Consider the following 10253-nt stretch of genomic DNA (forward strand, 5'->3'; position numbering starts at 1 on the left):
TACTGTCATTAGTATGTTAAAGTTATGGATACCCAAAGCTGTACAAACCTTACATGTAATTTCAATTTTCTCCAATGGCCTTGTTACTACCATCTTGACCTTGTGATATTTTGATTGCCTATAAAGCACCTTTTCTAGTTAATTACTTGAATATATCTTATACTATTTGATGGTAGTTATAACTATGTACATTTGAATACAATGATTTCTAACCATAAAATTTCTCCACTGTACAAAATATCTTCACGGACACTTCAAATATATTCTATTCTGAAGTGTTTAGAATATTGTACACAGTTTGTGAGCTTGCATTATTGCTTACCCTACAGGAATCAAATTTCTTGAGTATTATTTTAACAATTTCTTTGCATTTTTTGAAAGATTTTTGGTACTGTTTTGGCATACCTATAACATATATGAGGGTTAGAAGGAACTTTGAAAGGTTATCCAGTCACATTTCCTGATTTTAGAGAGGACCACCACCATTAAACCACTCTATCAAAGGAAAAACTGGCTTGTAGAAACTTCGGAGAAGGAATTTCATGATTTCCCTTAGTGAAATATTACAGGGAATAACAAACCTCCTGTCATTTGTGGTACAATATAAGTAACGGTGGGGCACACACACTGCGTTATAAAGAAGGTAGAAAGGGGGATTTTTTTGGCCCTGAATTTAACTGCATTTCTTCTCATTTGAACTACTTCTAAATGTTATAAATGTTGTCATAAAAATTACTAGAAAACCCCCTTCTCATGTTGTCATTGTACCATTGGCCATCATAAGGAGAACAATTTCTAAGATATTTTTCATTTCTATTTCTGTTATTTGCTGTACTAGAGGCGATATAATGAAATATTTATAGTCTTTTTTTTTTTCCAAATTAGAAATCCCAACCCCTTTCCTCCATCTGTGATTCTACTATGCTGGGCTCCTGACCTGGTCAAAAGCATAGGTTTTGACTTGGACACATGCGGGGTCAAATCACAGCTCTGTCACTAACTAGCCATGTGATTTTGGCAAGTTATTCCTCTGTATGCACCAGTTTTCTTATCTGTAAAATTAAGGTAATAGCTACTTTACAGGATGGTTGGAAGAATTAAATGAGAAATTATAAAGTGCTTAGCACTCAATAGTTGATAGGTATTGTCGTAAATATTACACATAGACATTTAGGACAGTTATTTGTTCTGCAAAACAGACTGGTATCGTTTAATTTCAGATTAACCAAACTACTCCCTGTGCCTCAGTTTCCTCACTATTAAATGCAGATGACAATAGTGTCCACCCAGAATTGTTGAAAGAACTATTTTACAATACCTGGACATAATAAGTGCTAAATAAGTATTTGGCACTGTATTACCTCTTAAGAGTTGTGAGGATCAAATGAGGTACAGTCTCCTTTTATCTTAAAAAGATAGTTCTTTTCTGAAAAAAATCTCATAGGTTGGCTTTGGTTTGTCGTCAACATAATTACCATTAATTTCTCTAGGTAGGAAAAAATATACTGTGTTTCAAACTGAGCTCCAAAATTGGCAGAATTTTGCTGAAATAATATCAAGTCTCATTAAAATGACTGCAAATATTTCAATAGTTAGCTATCCCAGTACAACCTAACATGGCATTTTCTCTTCATAATCACTCTATAATATGGCTATTTACCTGCCTTCCCTAAGCTTTTATAGCTAATAGTGTACACTTAAGACAACAGCTAATGAACAACATATGTCATATATATTCAATGTTTATGTAGTTCAACTTGTAATGCATTAAGAAAACAGGAAAAATCAATGAATAATACTCAAACATTGCAACCTGTTCCATCGTAGAAGTCATGATGCTACTGTTAAAAACTCATAAGCTACAAGAACTCTGAGGAGAGACGTAACTCCTGTGATCTGTATGCTTGTGCAGATGGTGGAGCTTTGATGCTCCTGAAGCCAGGAAGTCCATATGGGGCTTCATAAATGCTTCCTAAGCCACACTTTATGAAACTCTTCACGCAGTTGGATTCTTATAACCGAAGGGGCTTATCTCAGGGTGCTGCTGTAATTCAGGTAGACTGTCAGAGTGGTGGCTGGCACCAACACTCACTGAATGTTCGTGTTGTTATTCAAGTGAGATCAAGACAGTGGTGAACAAAATGAAATTGTCCTTGAAAAAGAACAATCAGAAAGACTTTTTAAGCCAGGCATGGAGGTGCACACCTGTAGTCCCAGCTATTTGGGAGGCTGAGATGGGAGGATCTCTTGAGCTCAGGAGTTCGAGGCTGTAGGGCATTATGATCATGCCTGTGAATAACCATTGTACTCCAGCCTGGGGAACATGGCAAGACTCTGTCTCAAAAAAAAAAAAACGAAAAAAAAAAAAAAAAAAGGCTCATGCTTGTAATCCCAACATTTTGGGAGGCTGAGGTGGATGGATCGCTTGAGGTTAGGAGTTTGAGACCAGCCTAGGCAACAGAGCAAGACCCTGTCTCTACAAAAATTTAAAAATTAGCCAGGCGTGGTGGCGCACACCTGTAATCCCTGCTACTCAGGAGGCTGAGGTGGGAGGATTGCTTGAAGCCAGGAATTGAAGGCTGCAGTGAGCTATGATTGGGCCACTGCACTCCAGCCTAGGTGACAGAGTGAAACCCTGTCTCTTAAAAAAATAAATAAAAAAGGACTCTTTCACCTTTTTGTTTTTCTTTCCACTATAGTATTTTGGTTACTAAATTTATGAACTTTTTCTAATCTCACTTGAAATGAATATTTAGTCATAATTCCTGTCCCATGAAGCTTACATAGGGTTGCTTTTTTTTTGTCATTCATAGTATGTTTGGTAACAAAAATATTAGAGTGGCACAAAGGCAGTTATATTAATAACATATTGAATACTTTTTTCCCAGAAAAATTTAACTCTATACTATAAAATGTAGAGGATGTGAGTCAAAGTAAATTAATATTTAGCTAAATATTTGACATATAAAGGTAACCTTGGGACAATTATTTTACTTAGCCTCCTCAGCTTCTTGATGGAGTGAGGTGGGGGCACATGTAAGTCAGTAAACTATTAGCAAGGGCAAATGCTCAATCCAAACTGGTATTGCTTTTAGCTAACACAAAGTAAGTCATGTGACCTCATCCTCAAAGCTGTGTAACTTCCACCTGGCCAATCTTGAGGAGTGGATAGAATTTTAATTTTTAAAATAATTTTGAATTGACACATTGTAACTATATATCTTTATGGAAGTACAGATTGGTTTCAATACATGCATATATTGTATAATAATCAAATTGGAGTAGTTAGCATACCTATCACCTCCTGCATTTATCATCTCTTTGTGGTGAGAATGTTCAAAAACCTCTCTTATAGCAATTTTGTAATGTACAATACCTTCTTGTTAACCAGTCACCCTCCTGTGCACTAGAACACCAGAACTTATTCTTACTGTAATATTTAATTGTTACTGTGTGTCTGCTGACCAGCCTCTCCACATCTTCCCCCTCCACTCTCCCTTCCCCCGTCTCTGGTGACCACTGTCTATTCTCTATTTCTCTGAGATCTATGATTTTTTTAGATTCTACATGAGTGGGATCATGCAGTATTTGTCTTTCTGTGTCTCTGTCTTATGTCACTTAACATAATGTCCTCCGGGTTCATCCATGTTGTCACAAGGTGTGGACAGAATTCTACAGAGAAGTATCTTAGGATGACAGTAGGGCCATTTATAGGGCTCACACTTAAATGCTAAATCTTCTCATATGTAGAGACCAATTATTTCAAGGATCAGCATTCTCTTATGAATAAAGTCATGTTGGTATTTACACCCAAGTTTTGCTGACTCAGAATTCCATCACATCATGCAGGATTCTCAGTCCCCTGAAAAGTCCTTTCCGCAAGTATTTTTGGAAGTCTCGGGGGTTTCTCAATGATTCACAAACGAGTTCATACTCCAGGGTGCAGCCTCGTCCTGCCAGGCTTCTGTTGGGCCGCCACTGTTTCCGCTGTTACTGTTCCTGTAGGAGAACGTTAGCCTGCGTAGATGCTCCCCAACTGTGAAACTCTTAAGTTGCCAAACTAGTGCTGTTTCCAGGGTGCGATATCCTCGCCCCTCTTCCCATAGAGATCAGCCCATTGTGCTGGGGTAGGGACCAACTACTACCATCTCTCAGTGTCCTCAGCTCTCCTGTCTCTTCCCCCAGCGCCTAAGTACACGACCTCTGCAGAAAGCTTTCCCCACACAAGCCCACTTTTCAAAATATAAATCAAGTCCTGCAAATGATGCCTGGGTAGTTAGCTGTCCTTCCTTTTCTGGTCGTGTCACCTTAGGTTGAATCGTGATCTCCAGCTTCACACACACACACACACACACACACACACACACACACACGGTTGCTAATTCTGTCAACAGCCCCTCAAAAAAAATACTATCACCCTTGTTTTACAGAAAAAGAAATTGAGCATCAGGGATATTAAGAAATTAAATTCACTGTTCCTAAATGTGATACATTATATACGTTAGATTTAAACAATACTATTCTCCATATTTACCACATTACCCCTTAAGTTCCCACGTTAACACTTCACACTTTCTTGGTTCCATGATAGAAATCTGATCAGCCTGTTCATCTTGTGGAGGCAAGAGGGGCCCCTGAGAGGCATCTACGGACAGCTTGCCCAGAATCAGGTGCCCACCTCAGTCTGCGTCTCAGGAGGTGGGACGATAAAGTACAAATATGGTTCCTGCTTGTTCAGCAAGGGCAGTTTGTAAGGCGCTTTGTCTTGGGGCCCGTGGGTGGAGAGGCAGTGACGTATGCTTCCACCGCAGAATGAATTGGTAGGTAGATCGATGAGTTTCGGAGGAGAGAAGCGATTTGCTTAAGCAGCCAGTGTGTCTTAGACTCAAACTGACCTCTCTTAGCTAGTATTTACTCAGTGTTCTCTCCATTACATGGATTAGAAACAATTTGTTAAGAAAAATGTGTCTCTTGACCATCATCTTTTTTTTATTGTGGCAAAAAAACACGTAACATAAAATTCAGCCTCTCATACAATTTCCCAGCATGCAATAGGGTGAACCAATCGCACATTATTGTGTCCCAGGTCCCCAGGGCCACCCCCACCCTATATGACTGAAACGCTGCACCCACCAGACAAACTCCCCACCGCCCCTGCCCCAGCCCCTGGCGACCACCATTCTACTGTCTGTTTCTATGAGTTTGACTGTTTTCGATACCTCGTGTAAGTGGAATCTTGCAGTATTTATCTTTTGTGACTGGCTTATTTCATTTACCATAATACCCTCAAGGTTCATCCAGGTTGTAGCATGTGACAAGAATTTCTTCTTTTTTAAGTCTGAGTCGTATTTCACTGTATGTGTGCACCACATTTTCTTTATCCATTCTTTTGTCGATAAACATTTAGGTTACTTCCACATCGTGGCTCTCATGGATAGTGCTGCAAATGTGAATAATGCTGGCTGTGTGACTACCTCCTTAAAATCCTATTTTCAATTCCTTTGGTTCTATATCCAGCAATGGGATTGCTGGATCATATGGTAGTTCTATTTTTAATGTTTTAAGGAACCTCCATACTGATTTGTGTAACAGCTGAGCCATTTTACATCCCTACCAATAGGGCACTAGGGTTCCAACTTCTCCACATCCTCACCAACGCCTTCTGTTAGGGTTACTTTCCGTTTTGATAGTGGCTATCCTAAATTGTGCAAGATGAAATCTCACTGTGACTTTGATTTGCATTTCCCTAATGATTAGTGATGTTGAGCATATTTTTATCTGTGTGTTGACCATTTGTATGTCTTCTTTGGAGAAATGTCTACTCAAGTCCTTTGCTCATTTATTAATCAAGTTATTTGGGTTTTTGTTATAAAGTTGTAGAAGTTCTTTATATATTCCAGATATGAACCCCTTATCAGATATATGGTTTACATATAAACTTCTAAATTATTCCTATTCCTCTTTTATAAAGTTATCAGTCTGTTTCATTCTAGAAATGCTACTGCTTCCTAGAGATCTGATACATATACTATATCTTTGTCTCAGATCAAGAATCTATGAAATGACACTCCCTTTTTTTAAAAAGCAGTGATGCTGCTGGTTCCAGAAACTTTCTTCCCACTGGGCTAGTCACTTGGGGCTCTTGGAATAGTAGAGGCTACAGAGACCATTTTACTCAATGAATCTCAGAACATTTTACTGCCTGTTACATATTATCGCTGCTATAGTTTGAATTGTGTCCACCCCCCAAAAAGATACGTTGAAGTCCTAAAGCCCAGTACCTCAGAATGTGACCTTATTTGGGAATAGGGTCGTTTTAGATGTAATTAGTTAAGATGAGGTCCTACTGGAGTAGGGTGGGCCTCTAATCCAATATGGCTGGTGTCCTTGTAGGAAGACAACATGTGACAGAGACACACAGGGAGAATGTTGAGTGACGATGCAGGCAGACACTGGAGTGACTTAGCTGCAAGACAAGGATGCTAAAAGTTGCCAGCAAACTACCTGAATCTAGGAAGAGGCAAGGAAGGACTCCCCCACAGGTTTCAGAGGGAGCATGGCCCTGCCAACACCTTGATCTCACACTTTCAGCCTCCAGGACCGTGAGACAATAAATTTCTGCCATTTTAAGCCACCTAGTCTGTGGTACCTTGTTATGGCAGCCCTAGGAAACTAATATAGCTGTCAATCTATTTAAGCCTGACACAGAGAAGGAAACTTCTAGAGAAGATTGTAAAATTATAATTCACTAAGATTAATTTCTCTTTAATGGATTTGTTGGGAGTACCTTGCTTGCTTTGATATTCCACAGTTTATACCATACTTTGGTCTTGTACTCAGTATTTGGCTTTGAATATCCCAGAGAGCTAAATTTTATAAGTCTGGGGGTTTGGGTTCCCACAAGAGGGATTCAGGTAATTATAGAGGCATTCCAAAGCAATTAGCCATGAGCAACAGAAAAGCCATTATGAAACGTTTGGCCACTGCAGGCTGTTCTGTCCTGAGCAGATAATATCTGACACTCACCAGAGGGTGGGGAAGGGGCAGAGTATGTAAAGTCTTCTGCCTTTATAAAACTCACCTCAGTGCTATTCAACTTTTTATAAAGTATTTTAAGCTTCTCTACCATCAAACTCTATCATATGGTATTTGCAATACGAATTTTTAGCTTAAAACAATTTAGCCTAAGTAATTTGCTCAAAAATTGTACTAGGTATCTGTATCTCAAAACAACAGAAGATACTTCACTATACATGGTTGACCTACTTTCCGGTATACCCAGTTAAATTTTTATGCTGTTTATTCTGCCTTTTTACTAGTTTTTTTACTTAAACATCTTTTGATTAGTGAACTAATCCTAAGCAGGGTGGCAGGAAGAAATGCCATAGGTATGGTGTGTATCATTCAAACTAATATTTGCAGGAAGTAAATCAATGTGGTAGGAAATAATAAATGACTCTGTTCAGTGGCCCAAGGTAGATGTGCAATAAATATTTATTGAATGAATGGATGAGTGAACAAATTCTGAGCAAAGCTAGTGAGTAGCCACAGAGACAAAGAGGCAAAGTCACACAATGAAAAGTCCCTTCAAAGAATGGCAAATCAAAGGGCAGGAATATATTGAATTAATACAATTCTCTAAGTATCCTAAAAGGCGTTTGTTAGGATGCCCACATTTCTGCAGGGACAAAACACTACTGTGCATCTCTTAGCTCAAAGCATCTCTCAGTGTAACTCTGGAGATGCAGAAACAGGTATGTAAATACCAGTGCACGTTATAAATCTGTCACCATGCAGATCAAATGTCCAAAGGAGGTGGGGTGAAGTATTAACTTTGATCATTCTAGAGTAGTCTGTTCCCAGGTCTTGCCACATTCCTTCCTGTGCATCGCTAACCTTGTGGACCCCAAATCAGCACGCAGTGAGAACAGAGAAAAGGAAGTTGAACTTGGATGTGTATTTGACTAGCCAACAACACAGGCAAATAAACTCCCCTTGGTGAAGAGGGAGGGAAAGAAGGTTCTATCCATTCAGTCCCAGGAGGATTTATCCTCTGATCTCTGTTCACCAACATATACCCATTAACTGATCATTTTAACATTGTAATTTCGTGCCTTTCCCCTAGCCCACCATGGGCTTCCAGGTAGAATTCAGCTTGTTGAAAGCTATGAGGAGTTCATCAATCTATTACTTGCCTTCAAGCATTACGAAACTGTAATTCACCAAGATTAATTTCTCTTTAACAGATTTTTAGGGGGGACCATAATTAGGAAATATACCATGGGAGATAGCTTCTTAGAGCTTCTCCTCTTAGCTTGGATAATTTCTGGGCTAGTGAGCGTTTTGTATGTTAATATTTAATTGATATTATTAGATGTATGGTTCTTAAACTTGGTTTCAGAATCTTCAAGGTATTTAAATGCTGCCTGTAACAGGAGGCTGTGTGCGTCTTTCCTATAAATGAGTCTACAGACCTTAGCTTGGGAACACAAGGCAGTTTGCATTTAAAAAAATAAATAAAGGCTATCATTCATTCTTCGGTCTTGCTCTTCAGGGCCTGTTTATTAGGTCATCATTAGAAGCTTCTTTGAATATGAAAGTCAATCTGTTACAGGTTGTTGGGGATATTTTTGGACTGGACTAAAGAGAAGGGGAGTAGTTAGCAAGTGTGGGACCAGACCAAGGGGGCGTTAGGCAGAAATAGCTGGAGGGTGACAGATAAGGAGAGTGAAGCATGTTAAAGATGCAGTGTTCGGGAGTCTAAAACATCCAGACTCTGCAGTCACTTTGCCTGAGTTTCAGCTCCAGTTCTACCACCTCCTAATGTGACATTGGGCAAACTCCCTGTAGATCAGTTTCCTCCTCTGTAAAATGGGGGTAACAATGGTACCTTCCTCGTAGGGTTGTTATAAGAACTTAATGAGTTAATGAATAAAAAAGGTTTGGGAAAGTGCCTGCTATGTGTGTGCTTCTATATTAATCAAGTATTATTATTATTAGTTACATGAGACTCAGGTTACTTAAGCAAGAATACTTTGAAATACCTCTTAAATATCCTTCGAAATGACTTTTGATTATCCTAATAATGTGTTGTGTGTAAGACAGAGATTGTCGTCCAAGCAGAATTGTACAGCAAAGGCTTACTTTTGTAGCGCAGGAAACGTGGGCTGGCTCCACTAGGGAGTTGACCTCTCCCACTCACTCCTGGAGCGAACTGAAGGAATCAGCTATTTCTACTTGCTGTTTGTCCCAGGAGGTAACACTGGGAAATCCATGGGGTCCTGATCATGACTATGAATCATTTTTTATTTTCAGTTATTTTGAGACTTTTTGTTTGTTTGAGGGTGTGGAACACAATTTGTGGACTACTTCATTGTATTTATGGATACACAAGATTTCCTTGAAAAAGAACAACCATTCACTCAAGTTTTCTCACTTATATACCTTGGTCCTTTCCTCAGTAGACTCTCATATCCATTCCGTCCTATTTTCCTATCCTCTGTTCCCTACCCACCACACACACACACACACACACACACACACACGGCTGTATGCTTTATTTTCTCCTTTCTCTGATTACTGGACCCAAAACTAAAGAGAGAGAAAGTTTAAGTATCATATTTGATTGAATTGGTTCCAATCTCTTTGCCTTGGAGTCATTTTTTTTTTTCCTCAAGGCCTAAACTCTAGAAAGAAGTGGAAAATAAATGCAAACCCAAAAGAGAGTTCTTGCAAGATCTGAGTGATTGATTATATGTGGATGCATTCAATTTGTTTTAGTTTTTGTAAAATAACATTTTGGCTCTGATAATAAGTTACACATACTCATTTTAAGAAGTTTAGAAAATAAAGAAAAGAATGTAGGATATAAAAAAATCATGTGTATCTTCTCACTCAGCTGTAAGTATTAACATTTTATATGTAGCTTTCTAGGCCTTTTCTTTTATACACACACACAGCTTTTTATGGGATCACAATGTACACACTGTTGGTAATCAGTTTCAGTTTTCAAATAGTAAACATAGCCAAAAATAAATTTCAGGAAAGCAAAGAAAAAAGATCCTTCCTTTTGGGCTTTTCCTCACTAATTTTATCAATTTCCTTTTCCTGTTCCTTTACAGTTTACCTTTCTTTTATTTCCACCATGTCCTGTTGCAACTGGTTCCTTGCTTCCTGTGTCCTTTAGACCACCTACCACACAGTTTTTGATATGTTACTAAAAATTTCCAAATCACACAGTTGGTTGTAAGCAT

The sequence above is a fragment of the Eulemur rufifrons genome, chromosome 18 (genome assembly GCF_041146395.1).
Source record: "Eulemur rufifrons isolate Redbay chromosome 18, OSU_ERuf_1, whole genome shotgun sequence".
Classification (NCBI taxonomy): domain Eukaryota; kingdom Metazoa; phylum Chordata; class Mammalia; order Primates; family Lemuridae; genus Eulemur; species Eulemur rufifrons.